The sequence below is a fragment of the Sciurus carolinensis genome, chromosome 5 (genome assembly GCF_902686445.1).
Source record: "Sciurus carolinensis chromosome 5, mSciCar1.2, whole genome shotgun sequence".
NCBI classification, from domain to species: Eukaryota; Metazoa; Chordata; class Mammalia; order Rodentia; family Sciuridae; genus Sciurus; species Sciurus carolinensis.
The window spans coordinates 104,272,777-104,296,185 of NC_062217.1; the positions used below are offsets into that span (position 1 = coordinate 104,272,777).

At 34.7% G+C, this 23,409-nt stretch overlaps 1 pseudogene; it reads right to left on the reverse strand.

Annotated features, from left to right (window-relative positions):
* Positions 1 to 399: 399 nt before the first annotated feature.
* Positions 400 to 23,409, reverse strand: part of LOC124985694 (protocadherin-15-like) — a 65,198-nt pseudogene continuing 42,188 nt past the window's right edge.

Here is a 23,409-nt window from a genome sequence, read left to right on the forward strand (position 1 = left end):
CTACTATCTTTCATTTTAAAAAATCAGGATAATATAGGCAACAATTATATAAACCTGTTACCTATAAAAATTCTCTAATATTTTTCCCCCTTGCCTATAGAAAATAAAACTATGTATACTGAAAAATGTTCTGTGAAGCTATAAATGAAGCACAATCTATGTTAATTAACAAAATGTGAATGATTACTTAGTAAATTATGTGTTTATTAAAATGAAAAAAATTCAAAACCCCCAAAATAGCTAAATGTTTAAAATGATGTGTTATTTAGTGAATTCTGTCCAAAAAGATTTTCTGGGAAAAACAACTAATTGATAGAAATGTGAGTGCAAATCTGTTTTTTTAATTTTAAAGCATATTGTTCAAAATTTTAGCTTGTGTGCATGATATAAATCCCATACATTGTTTTCTCAGTGACAATAAAAAGCACAGTTCATTAAAAACTGAAGTAAAAATTAAAATAACTTTTAAAAACTCAGCCACAGTTTTGTCATTGGTATATGGAGGTTGTTCCAGGGACCCATCCAAAGCTCTTCATCGTCTGACTGTGTGTGGTCACTATGGAATTCCACAGTCTCCTTGATGTTCTTATTGTCAACCATGGACTCCTGTTCCACTATGCTTTTCAGCCTACTCCCCAATGGCTTTGCTGCTGTATCCTCAGTCACCACAGGGCAAGGCGCAAATGTAACCAGCGTTGGTCTTTTGTTCATTTTCTCAGTAGAAAATGGCCCCCTTGACAATGTGTTCAGAGGTACATTCTCCTCATGTGTCACTGCCAACTTGTCTAATTTCTTAAAGTGCCTGCCCTGACGGACAGGGGAAGTAACTTTCAAGTTATCAGTGAGACAGGCACGGCGGGTTCTCACCACAGAACCATTCTGTGCAATATATATATTGCCATTGATATTACTGTGGATATTAGCATTGTGAAGACAGTTTCTCTGACATTCCGGAGCACTGTCTTCTCCAGTTGAGCTAGTTTCATATTCTAGATCAACAACTAATTTGATCATTCTCTTTCTTGCCCACTGACAAAATAAAAGGGGAAAAAAAAATAAAAAAAAACAGTGTTAGTCATTATCAAGGGAACTAAAGAGTCAAAGAACACAATACCTGTGAAATTTTTTAAAAAAATGATATTTAAAAAGCTATCAAATGTAAATAAGACAAGAGGGGTACAGGTTAGCAACTCTTTATTCACATCAGTTTATTTTCACAAGTTTTTTATTGGCTTTACAACATAATATATTTGAACAAAGTGTTGCTGAGCTAGGAAGCAGACATTCCAGGAAACATATTCTCTTAGATTAAATTGCTATTCTACATGAAAAGAAAACTATGTTATTTATATTTGATGTAGGAACTAATCCATTGGTTTGGAGTTGCCTTACTATTCAGGAAAGTTAAGTTGGAAGCAATGAACAACAGTAGATTATTCAGTTCATGTTAAAAAGTTTTTATTCACGTATTTGAAAGATATTCTTTAAATACAAAGTTGCTAATTTATTCACTGCTGTTAAACAAAATTTTGTATGTTTAATGCATTCATTCATTTGAAATGTTCTAGTTTTCTGGGTCATCCCATTCAGATTGTTGCTAACTTAGAAAATACATTCCCAGGGTGCATAATTTATTTAGTATTAGTACACAAATTATTCAATAGTATACATAAAACTGAAAGCTAATTATTCTAAACTTTCCTTTTGTAAGCAACTGAAACACAATGGAAGTTTTCACCAATCATTTTTCTCTTTCCAATTAACATTAGAAAGTTCAAGGGACAAAAGTTGAGCTGTATTCTATTTTTTTCTCAAAGAAGTATTATTACATTTTGGACTAGGTAAACTATCATGCCTGGCAATGAGTATGTCTATTTCAAAATTGTTGTGTCTACTTGCTCAGATAAAAAAATATTATGATTTTTACAATATGGTTTTAAACAATACAGTTCAGAATAATGGTATTAACTTTTGATTTTTAGTATCTTATCTTACTTAACTTCTAAGATTTGAAAGTGGCACTGTAAACTTATTTGAATATGTTTGTGATATCTTTGAAAATACCTTTGTTAGGAAAAATGTACATATTTACAAAAGCAGTCTAGACATGATCCTATTGTTCAAGTTCTTCTTAGGTTTTGCAAAACTGATGTATTACATTATCTATCACCTATCTTTCCATCTAGCTATCTGATCCATTCCAACAGACTATGTATCAATCTACATTTATCTATATATGAAATTCATTCCAACAGAGAGGTATTGCTGACAATACATAATGTCATATTTAATAATAAAAATCCTGCTGAAAAATAGTAAGCATTGACCAGATGATTACATGTGTTTCTATTTACTAGTATAGGAAAGATTAGTCTGTTTTAATCTAACATATTCTAATATACAAATCTGTTTGGATTCAGTGTGTGACTTTTCTGGCAAGTTTCTGATCTTAAGTCACATAAAAATCATATTCAATTAACTCCCCTTCAAGAGTCATTTCAGAGAACACACAGAAGGCACTGCACACAGGAGTATTCATCACTGCAAAATCCCACCTACTGTGATCTCTTTTAGAGGGCTGTGTTGTAACCTTCAGAGTTTGCTCCTGGAGACTTCCTTTGGTGTGCCTTCTTGCTTCTGTCATAGTCTGGTACCTGAAAGCCCCAAGGACCTCCAGATTGACTTTCACTACTACTACTACTACTACTGCCTAATTCTGATTCCTCTTCACTTTCTACACCTCCTTCTACAGAAGCGGATTCTGCACTGCCCTCCTCAGGGACATCCTGAGCTTCAAGGTCTGCAGATTGATCCACAGGGGCCAGGTCACTTTCTCCTCCTGGGTGTTCCTCTTCTTCTTCTATTGTGGGTTCTCCTTGCTCTTTAGGTGGCTCCTCTCTTCTGCCTTTAACTTCCTTGATGTCCTCCACAACGGGCTTTCTTCTTGCGAGCACTATGTTTTTTCTAGCTTTTTCTCCTTCTGACTCTGTGGATTCAGATTCTTCTGATTCTTCAGTGGAACTCTCCTCCTCAGAGGGTGTCTCCGACTCAGATTCCTCTTCTGTGGTCTCAGACTCACTGAACTCAGATTCTTCTTCACTGTACTCAGTATAATCGCTGGAGGATTCCTCCTCTGATTCTCCAGTGCTTTCTGTTGCTTCATCTTGGTCTAGAGTTAGTTTCAGATAATCTTTATCCTCTTCCTCCAGGCGTCTTTGCCACTCTTCACCCTCAAGGTCAATGAAACCTCTTTTATCAGTTAGTCCTCTGACTTTCTTAAAGATCATGGGGAATATCCTGGCCCTATTCCATGTTGTGTATGTGGGCTCCACTGCAGGCGGCTTTTCAATAGTTACTACCACTTCCTCCTCCTCCTCACTAGGCTCTCTAATCTCAACTTTTGGTTTTGTAATTTTCTTTGGCTCTTCCTGGAAATTGTGAGAATGCAATTGAAGTGTCAGTGTGGGGATAGCTATGGTATGATCTTGTCCCACATATAAATTAAGTGGAAATGAATATGCAGGGTGATAACTTTACTCAAGTAATATAACAAGATTTCAGAAAGCATCACAAAATTCTCTACGACATGTAGACAGAGGTAGATTCAGTGTGAGTAAACTATTTTACTCTTAGTTATCTTTAAAAATCTAGTGATTTTTTTTTATTCAAAGTTTTTTGTATCTTAGATCAAGAAAGTAATAGGAAGTATCTCCTTCCTTTCCTAGCTCTAGATTTTGGCAAAGAGCTTGTGTGTCTCCCTTTAGCTAACGTCTAAAAAAGTCTTTTAAGGTCATGAAAATTTGCCAGTTTATCTAATAGTTTACATAAAAATTGACTATTTTCTTAAATTTTGAACAGGTTAGACCTATCCTGCCATTCATTTATCACTATTAAGAGAGAGGGGCTAAATCTGCCAATTTAATATTTTAGAAAAAGAATTTGATAAAAATGATTCATGCTAATTTAAGTATGATTACATAATTTCCTCAAATATGTAGGTAGAAATATTTTCATCCTTGTCCAATGCTTGAAAGATGGAGACTGTTTTTCATGATTTTTATATATGCTAGACAGTATAGGAACAAAAGTATCCATTGTATTGTATAATTTTTAAGCATATTTGATTTTATGCTATATATTTGATTATATATTATATTCATGGAGCAACATTTATAATTTTAGAAAACAAAAAAATTATTGTAGCTTTTTCCAGATGTTTAACATTTTATGGAAGGGAACAGATTAAACTATTAAAATTAATTTCCCTCCACAGATAAAGCAATGAAAGGACCAGCATTATTAAACTTCTATGGAAAACAGGTAGAAAATAAATAGCATTTCTTAAAGATGGAAATATTCTATATACTGTTAGTCAAATAGGATTAAATGTTGCTCTTTTAATATTATCCTATAGAATGGAATTATGGTAATTACCTCTTCCTCCTTGTATTCCTCCTCAGCTTCACCAACCACCTCACCATATTCCTCCTGACCAGCAGGTGGTAACAATCAACATCGACTTCCATATTGAGGCATTTCATACCTATAAAAGAAATTTAAAACCTAAAATGTTTTTTCCTGTGGTGTGTGTAGGATCTACCATGATCTCTGTTTTCTTATTTTTCTTCATCATTCAGTCTCCAGATATTTATACAGCATCTACTTAGGCTCCTTTTAAATTAGCTACAAAACTATAGGGTAAGAACTACTACCTGATGACCAAAGATTTTTGCCATAATGGTACCCTGGAATAACAATAAAGAGAGTTGAGTTATTTCAGATATAAGTTTTGAGAGACTAGAATGAGAAAAAAAAAAAGTCATAATGCTCCTTAATTAACTGAAGAACTTAGGACACAAAATAGGTTCCTTTCAAAAGTGTAATAGCTAATTCAGAACATAAGGTCTTCATATTTATAGTAAAGGTTTACTTCAAACATGGTGGTCAACAATGGGATTTACATTCTTCTTTTACATTTGTTTAAGCAGTAAAGTGTACATGTGTAGAAATAAGTTTTGAAATATTTGTTACTGGATTCCTAAATATGTATTCCATTTCTTTATCATTTGTGAGCAAACTTTACCCAGACTGGTTTAAAAGGGATTAAACATATCATACGAAAGTAAGGTGAATTCAGGAATTGAGCAAATATGTTTGAATTTTATTTCTAATTTAGATAAATATGAATAATTTAAAAACATTTCTAGAATTACAATATATGTCAAATATAAAAATGGTTAAAATTTGAAATCAAAGTCAGATACATTACTCATTTTTAAATATAAAATTAATGAAATGACTTTGAAACAATAAATGCAAGTAAAATAATCAATAAATGGCTCCCTATTATTTGTAAATATTATCTAATATTCTGAATAAAAAATCTGAAGATGTACCCATGCTAATTAACTGTAATAATCTTGTCCATATTCCTGGCCAGGATCAATTCCAGACTCCATGGATAACTCCTATTGTTCAAAAAGGGAAATTACATTTGAAAATAAGTTCTTATCACATTTCAGCTCAAAGGAAGATTTCCACACCTAGAATTTGATGATTCTGAAAATACTCCTGCCAAAATAACTATAATTAAAAGTGTTACTTTAACATATTCCTTTTTTTGTTTGTTTTCTGGCTGCAAGTACATTACAAAAAATAAGATTATATTATTAGACTTTACTTAAGGGAAGGGGACGTAAGTTTTTCTAATTAAAAATCTGTTAAAATTCTCAAATGAGTAGTTTCACTTATTCCTGGATGACTTTTAAAATTACAAATAGGCAGTTAAATTTAACTATCATGAATTACATTATTAATAGACTTAAACATTGATGAAAATTATACATTATCTTTAGCATGTTTTCATCTTTTTACCAATGGTTTTCTGGTATCCACTATTCTTCCATTCATTTAAACTCTTTATCTAAAATTTTCTGATATTAATAATAATTTATACACTAATAAGTATCTGAGTTAATGTGTGATGTCTCCCAAGGCTGTTTACATTTTAAGATACTTAATGCTAATTCTGGATTTAAGACTTTTTAATTTTTTTATTGTTTTGAGACAGAGTCTTGCTAAATTCCCCAAGTGGGCCTCATCTTGCCATCCTCTTGTCTCAGCTTCCTGAATGAGTAACTAGGATTGCAGGTATGCACCACTGCACCTGGCAAAGGCCTTATTTAAACAAAGGGATCCTATCAGTGTTTCTACTTCTAAATGCCAGATAATACCAATTGTTTTCAAACTATGTTCTTAAAGAAATATTTTTTCTTGAGGATTACTTTTTAAAATAATTTTCAATAACTATTAAATGTTAAATGCAATTTCCTTATATTTGCCTTTTTAATTCTTTTTTAACATGTGAATCAATGACTAACCAAATTAAATTTGCAATAGAATAACAGGAAAAATGCATAACTATCCACAGGAAAATGGGTTGATATTTATTTAAGATTATATGCTATTTCTAAGAATTAATTTTGTTAATACAGGCATAGTGATGAGTGAGGAAAAATTATACTTCTCCCATGTCAGAAATATATTATTTAGGAAGTGTGGAAATTTATAACCTGCAGGTAAGTACAGATAATGACTTTTAGTTATGCTAAGATTGGCCAAAATCATTAAAAATATTGAATTAGTTGCCACCAACCCTTAGAGAATGCCATCAAAAATATGGATTTTTGCCGGGTGTGGTGGCACACACCTGTAATCCCAGCAGCTCAAAGGCTAAGATAGGAGGATCTAGAGTTCAAGACAATCTCAGAAAGAGTGAGGTGCTAAGCAACCCAGCAAGACCCTGTCTCTAAATAAAATACAAAACAGGGCTGAGGATGTGACTCAGTGGTCAAGTGCCCCTGAGTTCAATCCCCAGTACCACTCCCACCAAAAAATGGGATTTTGTTTTCTCTTGAAAAACAGAAAGATGGCAGCAGTAAGCCTATATTTCTGCATGTCAAAGATATAGGTGGTAGTACTATAACTTCCAGCAAGCATATTCTCTCTTGATTACTGCATCATGCCCATGCCCAACCATACTATTTACAACTATACCCATTATCATCTTAAATCTGGCACCTGCCTTTATTTTTGCATCTATAAACTGCATTCTCTGGTTCCTATAGTTATTTAAGTTTGCAACTTTTCTGCTATACTAATATGCTACCTAATAACTTTATAGCTTACAAACATTTTGAAACAATTACAGAGATATTCAATTATGATGTTCAAATGAGATCAGTTTGCTCATGAAAATTACTAAAATTAAAAACAGTAATAATAAAAATACCATGTGTTGGGAGGAACATGGAGTAACTGGGACCCTCCTACAATTATGGAGAGATGATAAAATGGTAAGACCCTTGGGAAAAGGTTTGTCAGTAATAGTAAATCAAATTCATGCATCTATCTTTCAAATAAATTCAATTTATAATTATATACCCAAGAGTAATAAGTACATTTGTGCACCAAAATACATTATTCACTATTGCAAAATATTGGAACTGATGAAGTCCATTAACTAAATACACTACATCACACACCCACAGGTGAATCTCTCCAACAGAATGATGAGCAAAAGAGGTAATGTAGGAATGAAACATACTGTATTATTCAACTTGTATATTAAAAAACAAACTAATGTGTGTGCTATAAGCCACTTGAGTAGTTTAGTTAGGAGAATGGAAATCAATGTCTGGGTGATGTCATGAAGAAACTTCTGGAGAGCTGGTGGATATGTGCATAAATTCTTAATACCTAACCATAAGGAAGGATTTGCACTTCTTTGTAGCAATAGGATTTATTGCAACAACAACAGCAACAACAAAAAATAAGAAGCAGGGCATGGCATGGGGGTAAGAAAGACCAGTAAGAAATTAGAACAAAGTTATAGTTTAGATGTAAGTTGTTCACACTAAATAATTTTTAAAAAGATAATGGTAACACAATGGTAAGCTTAGACTTTTGATCATATAATAATGTAATAGTTTCATTCTTTTAAAATGAAACAAACCTCAGAACTAATACATTTACACTTCTTGATCAATGTGTGTTTAAAATAACATACAGAGACTAAGAAAAGACTTTCAAATGGTTTTAAAGTAGAATTTTAATATGGACACATAGTTTTTTCCTAGAGAGAGAATAAAGTTCACCTCTTCCCAACTACATTGTATATAAGCAGCATCAATTACTTTGACAAGGTAATAAAGGAGAGACAGGACTGGCAAAGGAGCCCAGGACACTCAGGGAGAGGCTTGAGTCTTGACTCAGTCACTCTTCAGTGACTTTGCTGGGAAAGAGGGGATAAAAATACACATAGGGGTAAGCTGACACTGGGAAGGCTGGAGGTGGTCACCCAGCTGCTGTGGGATAAAGGTAGGGATAGGGCATAGGCCCAGGATCAGTGTCCTGTTGGTTCTAGCTCATTTCAGCACTCTGCAGATAGAAGTGGGCCCCTCCTACTTTCATATCTAACTTCTTCTCTTCCTCCAGTAGACTAGTGCCAAATAGTCTCTCTCTGACAGTTTTGATATCTTCTCTGGCTTCTCCAGCTTCATTCACTCCTCTATTTTTAAAGTGCCAAACAAATCCCTTCCCTCTTTCTTAAAGCACAGTGATATGGCACTGGGTCCTACCCAGCACCTCAATGGAGGAGACCTACTTGCTCTTAACTTTGGTTCCAGAATCTGGAGTGGGACACAAATATTTGCTGGGCTGGACAGGGTGAAGGGAGAGCTCGGCCACCTACTACCTGCTGCACCCTAAGGATACAAACATGGTCAGTCATGGTGCCCCATGCCCAGATGATAAACACTGAGCTGCCAAAACTTTTTTTATACCTGAGGAGCCCAAGGGAGAATGGTTATTTTGGGGGAGGGAGGGTTGTTCATAGGGCCATATTCTGTAGAATCTATTTTACTAACTGACCTGTTTTGGGACATGTTACCCAAATAAAAGATGTTTCTACAAAAAAAAAAAAAAAAAAAAAATTAACAGAAAAGATTGACTTGAAGTATGCCTGTTGGATGCTTACACTACTCGTGAATGAAGAGCAGAGAAACATCCCTTCAAAAAAAAAAAAAAAAAAGAAAAGAAACAGAGTGCTGTTCACTATGGTGCACACTGTTAACACCAGTGAGTTTGGAGACTGAGGTTAACAGGATCCCAAGTATAACTACAGACTGGGCAACTTAGCAAGACTCTATCTCAAAATAAAAATTAAAAAGCACTAAAAATGTAGTAGATGTAATAGTAGTATTATCATGTCACACTGGGTTTAATCCCTAGTACTGCAACAAAAAAGGTGGGAAGAGAGACATAAAAAAAGAAAGAGAGAAGAAATAGATGAACTACCCAGTGACTGGGAAGAGTGCTGAATTGACCTAAACAGTCAATGGAATGCTGCTCCTCTTTACTGTACCATGCAGTCTCTTTTGGCATTCCCTTATTTGGTAAGTACTAAATTTTAGAAAATCATGCAAAATAACATACTAAAAACTGATTTTATGGGTAGATCAAACATTTAATTTTATCATATTTTTGTTACTGATTAGAGAAAATAAAGTTCACTTAGATTTTATTATTATAAACATACCTATGCAAACCAAAACAACTATTTTAACTATCATTTACTGAATTTTATCCTGCTACATTCCAATTGCTGAACTAGATCTTTATATACTGGACCTTACTGCCAACAATTTTTAGAATATGAAATTGATGTTCAGGAAGAGGCATATCGTGCAAGGGTTTTACAGTTAATAATTGGCATTTGGATTTTGACCTTTAGTTTTCTGATTCAATGTTCTAGGAAGTTTTCTCTTCATGGAAATTTTTGTTAAAAATCTTGTAAAACCTGGATATCCTTGCCACTCAATCTCCAGATTATAAGGAGTAAATTCTAAGCAAGAAATGCCTTTTTTAGAAAAGGTAGGATTCTGTTCTTAAGGAAAAGGAATAAAATATTTATAGATGGAATTATAAAAAACTGAATTTATCACAAAGAAAAGAAATATTTTAAACTAGCCCTACATTATTTTTAATTGTGGCAGTATGTAGACATACTAAATATATATGAGTACTATGCATTTATCATATGACATTGAAATCTTTCACATTGCAGGAACAAAAATCACAGACACTGTGCAATACACATGTGCCGAAAAGCAGTATTTTGAATCAGGACAGATGTTAGCATTCTTTTCTATTTTGCCTAATCTAGGTCTGACTTCAGGAATGGATCCAATGAATGGCTATATACTGAAACAAGTTACTACTGATCAGATTCATGAATTGCTTCATTCAATGATGGCTGATTAGTAATAAGAGTAAAGACAATTATTTGCCTAATTTCTTCAAGCTACACATAGGGATTTGGGTCACCATCCAGCAGTGGGGAAGTGACTTGTTTGTGTATTTCAATTAAAGGTAGCTTTTCTCTCATTTGTAGAATTATACCACACTAGCAGCCACCCACATTTTGTCTACATGTAAGATGAACATAAAAGCATTAAAGTCACATAAATATATTGTGAAGGGTTAGTAAGGTTGAAAAGAAAGTGAAAATTGATACCTCTGGTTTAAGAAGAGAAGGCCTCAGCAGTTGTTGTTGCTGCCAAAGAAATTAAAAGAAAAAGATTTACAAAATAATTCAGATGGAAAAGACAGTTTATGGTTGAGAAGAGAAGGGAAAAAAGGCAACAGCTTAAAACTGGTTACTTTGGGATTATGATTCATTAATTATGTGGCAGTCATCAAAAACATCAAATAATATTTTGACTAATTCTCTATATTGGAACATTAAGTAAAAAAGGATTCATTTGTTTAATTTCATAATTGTTTTAATTAACACCAAATTTAATACCTTAATAAAAAAGAATCTACAAAGATTTTTGCTTTAAGTTTCATAGTTCAAAGACTTATATGTTCAAAGAGCACTTAAGTGTGACATAATTATTTTTTTTATTTATTTATTTTTTTTATTATTATTATTTTTTTACGTTTACATAGGGTAATGATGTTTATTTTTTTTCCCTTCCCCCCACCCATCCCACCCCTCTTTTCCCTCTATACAGTCCTTCTTTCCTTCATTCTTACCGCTCTCCTTAGCCTAACCCTAAACCTAACCCTAAACCTAATGCTAACCCCTCCCACCCCCCATTATATGTCCTCATCCGCTTATCAGCGAGATCATTCGTCCTTTAGTTTTTTGAGATTGGCTTATCTCACTTAGCATGATATTCATCAATTTCATCCATTTGCCTACAAATGCCATAATTTTATCATTTTTCATTGCGGAGTAATATTCCATTGTATAAATATGCCAAAGTTTCTTTATCCATTCATCAGCTGAAGGGCATCTAGGTTGGTTCCACAATCTGGCTATGGTGAATTGAGCAGCAATGAACATTGATGTGGCTGTATCTCTGTAGTATGCTGATTTTAAGTCCTTTGGGTATAGGCCAAGGAGTGGGATAACTGGGTCAAATGGTGTTTCCATTCCAAGCTTTCTGAGGAATCTCCACACTGCTTTCCAGAGTGGCTGCACTAATTTGCAACCCCACCAGCAATGTATGAGTGTTCCTTTTTCACCACATCCTCGCCAACACCTATTGTTGCTTGTTTTCTTCATAATCGCCATTCTAATTGGGGTGAGATGAAATCTTAGGGTAGTTTTGATTTGCATTTCCCTTATTACTAGGGATGTTGAACATTTTTTCATATATCTGTTGATTACTTGTACATCTTCTTCTGTGAAGTGTCTGTTCATTTCCTTAGCCCATTTGTTGATTGGATTATTTGTATTCTTCGTGTAGAGTTTTTTGAGTTCTTTATAGATTCTGGAAATTAGCGCTCTATCTGAGGTATGGTTGGCAAAGATATTCTCCCACTCTGTAGGCTCTCTCTTCACATTTCTGATAGTTTCCTTTGCTGAGAGAAAGCTTTTTAGTTTGAATCTATCCCAGTTGTTGATTCTTGCTTTTATTTCTTGTGCTATGGGAGTCCTGTTAAGGAAGTCTGATCCTAAGCCAACAAGTTGAAGATTTGGACCTACTTTTTCTTCTATAAGATGCAGGGTCTCTGGTCTGATTCCAAGGTCCTTGATCCATTTTGAGTTGAGTTTTGTGTAGGGTGAGAGATAGGGGTTTAATTTCATTCTATTGCATATGGTTTTCCAGTTTTCCCAGCAACATTTGTTGAAGAGGCTGTCTTTTCTCCATTGCATATTTTTTGAACCTTTGTCTAGTATGAGAAAATTGTATTTATTTGGGTTTGTGTCCATGTCCTCTATTCTGTACCATTGATCTACCTGTCTATTTTGGTACCAATACCATGCCGTTTTTGTTACTATTTCTTTGTAGTAGAGTTGAAGATCTGGTATTGCAATACCCCCTGCTTCGCTCTTGCTACTGAGGATTGCTTTAGCTATTCTAGGTTTTTTATTCTTCCAGATGAATTTCATAATTGCTTGCTCTATTTCTGCAAGGTACATCATTGGGATTTTAATTGGAATTGCATTGAATCTGTATAGCACTTTAGGTAGTATAGCCATTTTGACGATATTAATTCTGCCTATCCAGGAACATGGGAGATCTTTCCATCTTCTAAGGTTTTCTTTAATTTCTTTCCTTAGTGTTCTGTAGTTCTCATTGTAGAGGTCTTTCACCTCTTTTGTGAGATTGATTCCCAAGTATTTTATTTTTTTCGATGCTATTGAGAATGGGGTAGTTTTCCTAATTTCTCTTTCTGAAGATTCATCACTTATGTATAAAAATGCATTGGATTTATGAGCATTGATCTTGTAACCTGCTACTTTACTGAATTCACTTATGAGTTCTAAAAGTTTTCTGGTGGAATTTCCAGGTTCCTCTAAATATATAATCATGTCATCAGTGAACAGGGATAGTTTGAGTTCTTCTTTTCCCATTCGTATCCCTTTAATTTCTTTGGTTTGTCTGATTGCTCTGGCTAGAGTCTCAAGGATGATGTTGAATAGAAGCGGTGAAAGAGGGCATCCCTGCCTTGTTCCAGTTTTTAGGGGGAACGCTTTCAGTTTTTCACCATTTAGAATGATATAGCCATGGGCTTAGCGTAGATTGCCTTTATAATGTTTAGGAATGTTCCCACTACCCCAATTTTTTCTAGTGTTTTGAGCATGAAGGGATGCTATATTTTATCGAATGCTTTTTCTGCATCTATTGAAATAATCATGTGATTCTTAACTTTAAGTCTGTTGATATGGTGAATGACATTTATTGATTTCCGAATGTTGAACCAACCTTGCATCCCTGGGATAAAACCCACTTGATCGTGGTGCACTAACTTTTTAATATATATTTGTATGCGATTTGCTAAAATTTTGTTGAGAATTTTTGCGTTGATGTTCATTAAGGATATTGGTCTGAAATTTTCTTTCCTCGATGTGTCTCTGTCTGGTTTAGGTATCAGGATAATATTGGCTTCATAGAACGAGTTTGGGAGGGTTCCCTCCTCTTCTATTTCACGGAATAGTTTGAGGAGAATTGGAATGAGCTCTTCTTTAAAGGTTTTGTAGAACTCGGCTGAGAACCCATCTGGTCCTGGACTTTTCTTTGTTGGTAGGCTTTTGATGACCTCTTCTATTTCATTGCTTGAAATTGGTTTATTTAAGTTGTGTATGTCCTCCTCGTTCAGTTTAGGTAGTTCATATGTCTCTAGAAATTTGTTGATGTCTTCAAGGTTTTCTGTTTTGTTGGAGTACAGATTTTCGAAATAGCTTCTAATTATGTTTTGTATTTCACTCGTGTCTGTTGTGATGTTTCCTTGTTCATTCCGAATTTTAGTAATTTGAGTTTTCTCCCTCTTTCTCTTTGTTAGTGTGGCTAAGGGTTTATCAATTTTATTTTTTTTTCAAAGAACCAACTATTTATTTTGTTAATTTTTCCAATTGTTTCTTTTGTTTTGATTTCATTGATTTCGGCTCTGATTTTAACTATTTCCTCTCTTCTACTACTTTTGGTATTGGTCTGCTCTTCTTTTTCTAGCACTTTGAACTGTAGTGTTAAGTCATTTATTTGTTGATTTCTACTTCTTTTTTTGAATGCACCCCATGAAATAAATCTTCCTCTAAGTACTGCTTTCATAGAGTCCCAGAGATTTTGATATGATGTGTCTTTGTTCTCATTTACTTCTAAGAATTTTTTTATTTCCCTCCTGATGTCTTCTGTTATCCATTCATCATATAATAGTGTATTATTTAGTCTCCAGGTATTGGAGAAGTTTCTGTTTTTTATTCTGTCATTTATTTCTAATTTCAATCCATTATGATCTGATAGAGTACAAGGTAGTATCTCTATCTTCTTGTATTTGCTAACAGTAGCTTTGTGGCATAAAATATGGTCTATTTTAGAGAAGGATCCATGTGCTGCTGAGAAGGAAGTGTATTCATTCGTTGTTGGATGGTATATTCTATATATGTCCGTTAAGTCTAAATTGCTGATTGTGTTGTTGAGATCTATAGTTTCTTTATTCAATTTTTGTTTGGACAATCTATCCAGTGGTGAGAGAGGTGTGTTAAAATCGCCTAGTATTATGGTGTTGTGGTCTATTTGATTTCTGGAATTGAGAAGGATTTGTTTGACGTACGTGGATGAGCCAATGTTCAGGGCATAGATATTTATGATTGTTATGTCTTGCTGATTTATGCTTCCCTTAAGCAGCATGTAATGTCCTTCTTTATCCCTTCTGACTAGTTTTGGTTTGAAGTCCACATTATCTGAGATGAGGATGGATACTCCAGCTTTTTTGCTGTGTCCGTGTGCATGGTATGTTTTTCCCCATCCTTTCACCTTTAGTCTATGGGTGTCTCTTTCTATGAGATGAGTCTCTTGCAGGCAGCATATTGTTGGATTTTTCTTTTTAATCCAATCTGCCAGTCTGTGTCTTTTGATTGATGAATTCAGGCCATTAACATTCAGGGTTATTATTGTGATATGATTTGTATTCCCAGTCAATTGACTCATATTTGTTTTTGACATGATTTGGTTTCTCCTTTATTTGGCTATTCCTTTAGGCTAGCGCCTCCTGTTGCTGATTTGCATCGTTATTTTTCATCTCTTCCTCATGAAATATTTTGCTGAGAATGTTCTGTAATGCTGGCTTTCTTTTTGTAAATTCCTTTAGCTTTTGTTTATCATGGAAGGATCTTATTTCATCGTCAAATTTGAAGGTAAGTTTTGCTGGGTATAAGATTCTTGGTTGGCATCCGTTTTCTTTCAGGGCTTGGTATATGTTGTTCTAGGCCCTTCTAGCTTTTAGGGTCTGGAATGAAAAATCTGCTGATATTCTTATTGGTTTCCCTCTGAATGTAATTTGATTCTTTTCTCTTGCGGCCTTTAAAATTCTGTCTTTATTTTGTATGTTAGGTATTTTCATAATAATGTGCCTTGGTGTGGGTCTGTTGTAATTTTGTATGTTTGGAGTTCTATAATCCTCTTGTACTTGGTTCTCCATTTCATTCTTCATATTTGGGAAATTTTCTGTTATTATTTCATTGAATAGATTGTTCATTCCTTTGGTTTGTTTCTCTAAGCCTTCCTCAATCCCAATAATTCTTAAATTAGGCCTTTTCATGATATCCCGTAATTCTTGTAGATTCTGTTCATGATTTCTTACCATCCTCTCTGTTTGGCCAACTTTGCTTTCAAGATTAAATAATTTGTCTTCAATGTCTGAGGTTCTGTCTTCCAGTGTTCTATCCTATTGGTTATGCTTTCTATGGAGTTTTTAACTTGGTTTATTGTTTCCTTCATTCCAAGGATTTCAGTTTGTTTTTTTTTTCAGTATCTCTAACTCTTTATTGAAATGATCTCTTGCTTCCCGTATTTGGTCTTTTAACTGTTGATTGGTGCGATCATTTAATGCCTGCATTTGCTCTTTCATCTCCTCCTTCAATGCCTGCAATTGCTCTTTCATCTCCTCATTAGCTTCCCTGATCGTTTAATTACGTACATTCTGAACTCCCTTTCTGACATTTCTTCTGCTGTGCGGTCATTGGGTTTTATTGATGTAGTATCTAGGTTTGTTTGGGACATTTTCTTCCCTTGTTTTCTCATATTGGTCAGTTGTCAGTGGGACCCTGAGATATTGCAGTTTTCCGCTATTGGCTTATAGTGTCCCGGTAGATTTCCAGTGTATCACCTCCCAGCCTTCAGTAGCCTGATGTCTTGGAGGAATCTGATAAAGCAGTGCATCCAAAGAAAGCTGCCCCTAGCCCCCTACTGGTTCCACGGTTTGGAACTGGCTCTGTGCGGAAATGCTCTCACTGTGGGCCTGCACCGTGCAGCTGGCCGTGTGGGAGGAGCCCACTGCCGGAGTGTGGAAGGCTACCTTGGGAAGACTCTAGCTGCCCTGCCCGGCTCCAATAAGCCACCTCTATCTGGACCTGCCACCCGGGCCGAGCTTTACCCAGTGGGCAGACTCACCCATGGCTCTATTTCAGTCCGAGTCTCTCAATGCCTCCCCTTCTTAACTCCTGGGTTCTGGAGCGACTGGGGGTGCAGTCTCCCTCTAGGCCGCCATCTTGGATCGCCCCGTGAAGAGAGCCTGCAGCCGGAGTGGGCAGAGCCACCTGAAGAGGTCTCTGGCTGCCCTCTCCTGATCCCAGAGACTGCTTGCAGATCAAAGCTCTCCGTTGGTTCGGGGGCTTGTGGCTGGTTCTATGTAAAAAGACTCTCGCTGTGCGGTCAGCTCCGAGAAGCTAGCCTTGAACGACACCTCCCACCGCAGGGGTCCAGGCTACTTGGGGAAGTCTCTGGCTGTCCTATCCTGGTCCCTGAATCTGCTTGCATGCTGGAGTATATCGCGTCCCCTGCCCGCAGAGAAACACGAAACCGGATCAGGGCAAGTTCTTTATTTTCTGCTTCTGGCTGGCCGCCACTGACGGCTCTTGCAAGCGCCTTACATTACATACAACAGCCAATCAGCTTATAGATCACAAGGGGAAAGCATGGACAGTAATGGAACATAATAGTGTGCATATAGCAAGCATGCAGTGTCCACGAGGACCCATGGCCAATCACATTAACTTCCTCAAATAACGCCACTTGTTGGACAGAGAATTAGTCTGCTGGAGGTACCTGGTTTTGCTCTCAGCACTTCCTTGGCACCTTGCCAGGCGCCATCTTGGCCACGCCGAAGGGCTGGGGGTCCGCGGTACCCCGACAGGAGTACGCTGCGCTCCACTGGCTCCGGGACTCGGAGCTTGTTCTGGTCAGAAAGGCTCTCACTAGCGGGCCAGTTCCGTTCCGAGAACCTGGAGAAGCTGGCTGTGTGGGCGGGGCCCACCGCCGGAGTGCGCAGGACTGCCTGTGGATGACTCTAGCTGCCCTGCCCGGCTCCGATAAGCCACCTCTATCTGGGCCTGCCACCCGGGCCGAGCTTTACCCAGTGGGCAGACTCACCCGTGGCTCTATTTCAGTCTGAGTCTCTCAATGCCTCCCCTTCTTATCTCCTGGGTTCTGGAGCGACAGGGGGTGCAGTCTCCCTCTAGGCCGCCATCTTGGATCGCCCCGTTCACATAATTATTTTTGACAAGAGCTTTGTTTTAAATCATCCCTCCTCTTTTTCTTTCCAGTCATATTAAATATAATCAGATTCATTGGGAAGAGCAGTAGAACACATAGAATGATATGGTTGTAAGGTATTTGAGATCATATTCAAGACAAGGTCCCCATTCCTTCTCCTGCTTATCAAAGTGGATGACTTGTACTAAAGCATTTTTTCCCACAAAGTCTTTTGTAAATAGGGAAATCTTTCTTCCCCAGATTTGGTGGGGGGAGCGGATTTCTTCCTACCTCTTCCCTCTTTCACTCATACTGATTTAAGAGACTAACTAAAATCTCTATTGGTTAGTTTCATGATAATTTAGACTTTAACCAGATGAGAACAAGACATTTAGTTCAAATTTAGGATTATCAAATATTAGGGGTTTCATAGTTGTGTAACATATCTTAAAGAAAGCACTGGAAAGGCGAATAAGAGATTCTGGGAGATAGTTTCATCAATGAAACATCTGCCAGACATGGGCAATAAGGCAACTATTTATTTCAAGGGTAGACATTCCTTAATACAATTGTTATTGAGTTAATCTAGTTATGGTGCTCCTTTAAAGGGAAGGGAAATTTTAGTTTAAAATGCTGATGATATCTGTTACATAGTATAAACTGCGGATCATGTAAGCATTCAACTTGATTTCTACATAATCTAGGATTTATGCATTCTAAAGTATAAGTTATTTAGGTTATGTACTTATTTATTTAAGAAGTCAAACTCCACTCTAATATAGTGATAAAACTTTAGGTTGGTAATAAAACCAAACTTTAAGCAATCCCACAATTTCTAAGTTAGATTATCATATTAGAAAGAAGAATTTAGAGGAGTATGACAGTAGTGAGTAACTGTAATTCAGGACAAAAGAAATTTATCCTTGAAAATAAAAGCAATTGATCTTTGCTTATCCATTGAATCATAGTCTTAAAACCCCAAAGAAAAGAAGCAACATGTATGAAAGAAAATAAATAGAAAAGTATATTTACAGGTTTTGGTTGAATTGAAGAATAATAATCTTGCTTCAGAACAATGTACATTAGTCCTGCCTATTACACAAATGATGTCTCAGGAATCTTGATATAACACCATAAATCCCTTACCTCTGGTGCAACCTCTCCTGAAAGGCAGAAATAAAGAAAGCAGAATTAAACACTCAGATTTTCAGATTAGAGAAAATTATAGATAAGGGCCATTAAAAAGAATCTGACTGAAATAAAAAGGTAACTTTTACTAATAACTGTCTCACTGGGAAATGTATTTTGTGGCATTGACAAGACCAGTTTCATGCCTGAATTACTAAAATCAGTTATCATCCCAGACCCTCATTTGGTATGAACAACAGAACATACGAAGACTATTTATCTAAATAGTGTATAACAATACACACTTTGACTCTGTCGTGATCAATTGGGATAACAATAATCTAATATTTCTCTGTCCTATACAAGTCTCGATCTATATAAAATAGTCATTTGGAAAAAGATATGTTTCTTACATGAAGAATGGCAGTGAACACAAGATGAAAAATACCTCCATAACTAGACTATCATCTTCCAAATGATGGTAAGATATATTTTTTGTTTATGTCAACTTAGTTCTAAGACTAATGAATAAAAATATTAACTACCATTTGAGGGTGAATTACATCATTAGAAATAAAATAAAAACATTAAAGATACAATAGTCAAATATTCAATATTACATAAATCTTAATTAAGTACACGGACTACAAGTTGGTGAAATATTTGACCATACTTGAGAGAGAAAAAAGGTCATAGCATATCTAATGTGAATGTCACTGTGAGAAATTTATATTTATTATGAATTAAACAGTTAAAGTATTAAACTGATGCTCTTGATCATGCTATATGAAATTAATATACTACTGTAGTGAAAATTTATTAGTAAGTCCAACAAAACAACCTCTGTAAAATATTTTTTAAAAAATCCAATATCTTCATAAGACAGATAAATCTATTTTTCTGAAAGCATCTTAAGTTGTTAACACAACTTGCTGAAACTTTTGGTAATAAAGTTAATATAATCCTACTTAAAAATATTTTTTAAAGAGTTTTACAGTACATTTTATACAGTACCTATGTTTCTCCCAATATTTATAGGAATGATTATCCTTCTAATGCTTTTAAAATTTAGACATTTTCAATTTCTATTTAATTTCTTTTAGAGATGAATTAGAGAAAACTCATATTCTGGTTTGAATAATGACAAATGAGTCATGTACATCACACAAAATGAAACTTTATTTTCTAGATATTTCAATTTCTATTGATTACAATGTTTTCCATAAATACCAGAAATAGAAAAATACTGTTTTCATTAATCTTTCTTTTGCCTTTCAGGTAGTTATTTATATTGCTTGGTTTAGCTCAAACGAAGAAATATATTTAAAAGTGTTACATAACAGGATCAATATTTATAATTACCTGTATGTTTTCAAACCATGACCATTGATAGTTATAAAATTAGTAATATAATATTGATGCATTTTCGTGTAGCTTATATTCAATGATATTTATTACATTTATTTTTTAATTTAAAATTTTTAGATGTTGATAGACCTTTATTTTTTATTCATTTATTTATATGCGGTGCTGAGAATTGAATCTAGTGACTTACACATGCTAGGCAAGCACTCTACCACTAAGCCACAATCCCAGCCCCTACATTTATTTTTAACAGTAAGAACAAATGTATGATAATCCTGTCTATGTATTTTAAATAAGATATCTAATGGTTCCTTGTGTGTTAATTTGATCTCAATAAATAAAGAAGAATGTTCCCTTTCTACAGACTGATTGTCAGGTTGTAGAGATTAGGTATTGAGGAGAGGAAGAACATTTGTACTTGTATACTCAATATTTATAGGTCTCATATTACAGAAGATATTTTAATTAATATTTATGAGGAACTCGGGGAACTCCAAATGCAATGTGTCAATGAAAGACTATTAAGTACAAAACAGAATAAATGCTTCATGTGAAAGTATAAAATATTAATAAAAAATTTAGATTATATAAATATTAAAGTGTTATAGAAAAAGGCAATGTAATAATTTAATAAGACTTAGGTACTTACAATTATTATTATTATTAAAATTATTATTTGAATTTCATATAACATGTCATTGGTCACTAGTTAGAAATTTCATTACCAAGGAATTCTAAGTTTCATATTTGCAAGAAGTTGGTAGAAATTAGCTTAAAAGTACACACACTCACATTAAAGGCTCACACAAGTGTGAATAATACCTTGTCAGAGTCCGCCATATAGCACAAGTTCTCATGCATATGTCCAGCTGCCAACAAAAACTCCAACTGAAGTTTTTCAGTGAAAGAGAGAAAAAAATCATGTTCAAGAACCCCAAGCAAGAAATTACTCTTGTTTTGGATGAAAAGAATCTGAAGCAGATGGGCTAATGAAAATAATTAAACTTACAACAGATTTTTAAAAAAATCTTATCTTGTTAATTAGGAATGCCAGATCAAATTCCTGAAGAAATGTCAAATAATATCAGAGCTGAAGAAATCTCTGAGATAGCACAATGGAGGTCCCTCAAACTATGTGAATATACTTAAACAATTAACTATCAAGCTTAACTTTCATGGAAGTTTCTCTTATTTCAAAGAAATAAGAGACACTATGGTAACAATCATAGCTTATTTGCAAATTCTGCTATTTCCTGGAACATACATATAGAGCTAATTCGCAAATGTACCTTTCTCTCAGATATATCTCAGATATATCTTCTAAAATATTAAAACTCCAGTGTTAAACAAATAATTATACTTCTATTCAAAATAGGGATTTCCAGTAAATGAAATTCATTACACATGTTTCATGAGAAAAACAAACCAATTACTTGATGGTCACATATTATACATTATATACACATATACAAACATGCCTATATATCATTGTATATAATAATATGCATATGCATGTATAAATATGTAATTGAGCTAAAATACACTCAGTGAAAGTGTAAGTATCATGAAGAAATTAGGAAGAATGTCCTAAGTTTAGCTAATGTTTTGGAAATTTAACAAATTGAGCTCTAAAATACTAATAACCATTATAATTATAGAACTATCTTTCCATAGAATAAAATTTAACTTCTTGCTGAAAACAAGAAGCAAAGGCCTAAATAAAACTGGTGACAGTTCACTAAATATAATACCTCTTGATTTTGTATTAAAGTTAATATTATTTCATTTTTTAAACTGGACATAAATATTTTCTTTGAAGGAGAATATTTTAAAATTATAATTAAAGAGATGATATAATAATGCGACACAGCAAAATTAAATAGCACTTTAAACATTTGTGGGAACAATGAAAAATGTCTTACAAAAGTCAACGTCTCAAGATTTATTTGCATTATAAAGAAGAGAAGGGAATGCACAATGAGAAATAAATAAGACAGCAATTGAAAAAAGTAAAAGAGTTATCAAATTTATGAGCATACTAGTAAGACAAAAGCAAGCCAGAGTAAAGGATGTTCTTAAAAGGAAACAAATGACTACATATTATAGCACCTGGGGTTTATTTTGAAACACCTTGTGTCTGTCATCCTCTACATTTCTAGGTACATAGCATTTTACTTTGGAAGTACTTTTTCCTACCAAATACATAGGCTTAAGGAAAACAAAACAAAACAAAAAAACCCAGAATCTATGTTATCACGTTTAGCTTATTTGTAACAGGCTACCTTTTTCCTGAAATATCCATGTGAAACTATGATCAAAAAGTAAAATAAAAGCATCAACATGATAAACAATCCTTTTTGTTGAGGTTGGGTATCTAACTTTCATGCCTGTATCTCCCCATCAAAAACAGATTAAAATTACTTACTTTTTAAATAAATGTAGGACAAATAATGCTACTTTGTAGTTAAGAAAATTAAGGTAAATCTACTATATGAGTAGTGATGAAGTTAATAATCTTTTAAATTAAAAATATGGAAAAAACAGCATTTATTGAATTTGGGGTAAGACAGTGGAATCTTCTTTGATGTTCAAATTTGATGTTCAACTTGAAGATATGATCAACAAAAGATTCCCAGTTAAAATAGGAAAATCAGCATTACAGTGCAGTAGATTGATTGGGAGATTGTTTTTCAATTCCCTCCACAGTATTGTTTGAATTCTCCTGGTTTTGTTCAGATGTGATTTCCATATTTGGTATCTCTGAAGTGCAAGAAGTTTGAAGTTTTGAGATGTTTGTGGGTGAACAGTTCTTTTGTATTTGACTATACATGTTAGCTACTGACTTTTCAAGTTCTGCTAAGTTTTTAATATGTTTGAGTATGCCTTTTGGTTCTTTTTGAGGGTCTGCATTACACACCAATTTTGATGTTGATAGCTGGTTTGTAGCAGATTTAATTTCCTTGGCAGGAGTTATATTTGTAGTGCACTTAATAACTGGTATACAAATACCCTCTGTGGATAGAACTGAAGCTGAAGGTGGCCGCAGACCTGGAAGAGGAGGAGGTGGTGGAGGAAGAGGAGTAAAGGGAGGTAGAGAAAAAGAATCAGGGGAAGAAACAGTAGGAATACAAAGTGGAAGAGGTGGAAGAGGAGGAGGATTAGAAGGAGGAGGAGGAGGAGGAGGAGGAGGAGGAGGAGGAGGAGGAGGAGGAGGAGGAGGAAAGGAAAGAGAAAAGGGGGTTATGACAAGAGGAGGACCAGGAAGAGGAAGAGGAGGAAGAGGAGGAGGAGAGGGAAGAGAATGAGAGGAGGGAGAGATGTTAGGTGGATGGGAAAGATTTTCAAAAATGTTCCTTTTGGTTTCAATATC